Source organism: Morone saxatilis, unplaced genomic scaffold, assembly GCF_004916995.1.
Source record: "Morone saxatilis isolate NCDOM2014 unplaced genomic scaffold, NCSU_SB_2.0 Contig1, whole genome shotgun sequence".
Taxonomy (NCBI): Eukaryota; Metazoa; Chordata; class Actinopteri; family Moronidae; genus Morone; species Morone saxatilis.
The window spans coordinates 19,560,191-19,560,710 of NW_023339651.1; the positions used below are offsets into that span (position 1 = coordinate 19,560,191).

The 520-nt window shown below is 36.5% G+C and overlaps 1 protein-coding gene across 1 annotated transcript in view; it reads right to left on the reverse strand.

The window, feature by feature from the left end:
- Positions 1-520, reverse strand: part of dnah9 (dynein, axonemal, heavy chain 9) — a 133,749-nt gene that overhangs the window by 99,522 nt on the left and 33,707 nt on the right. The window lies entirely within an intron of this gene.

Consider the following 520-nt stretch of genomic DNA (forward strand, 5'->3'; position numbering starts at 1 on the left):
AAGCTTTGGATTTCTCCACATGCTGAAGCTGTGTGCATGGGACTGTAGTAAGAGAGATACTGAGAATTTAATGAGTTTGGAGGATGGTGTCTTTTTTTAGCCTTTCCAAAACCCAAAAACACAAGAGCAAAGTCTTACATTTTCTTACCTTAAAGATCCACTCAAGACATTTATTAAGACGTATACAAATAGTATGCTTGGGTTCAGCCCTGTCTCCCAGAAATTAAGTTTATATATATATATAACTCATCTGCAACAGCAAACACGGCTTGAAGGAAACGCAATGCTGACCAAATAAGGTTTTCTATTAACATAATAAGGAAATGCTGTTAACGTACCTAGCAAGTTGCAAAAATGTTTATACTGAATGTATCAGCAAAATGTTCATTGATTACACATTTCAATTGTTGATGTCACAAATCATGCTGGTAGGCCACGCCCCTTAAAATTAGATGTTCAATGAGCACAGAGAAACTTTCCACTTTCAGCAGATGACTGTGAAAACATCCTTCTAGTGTCA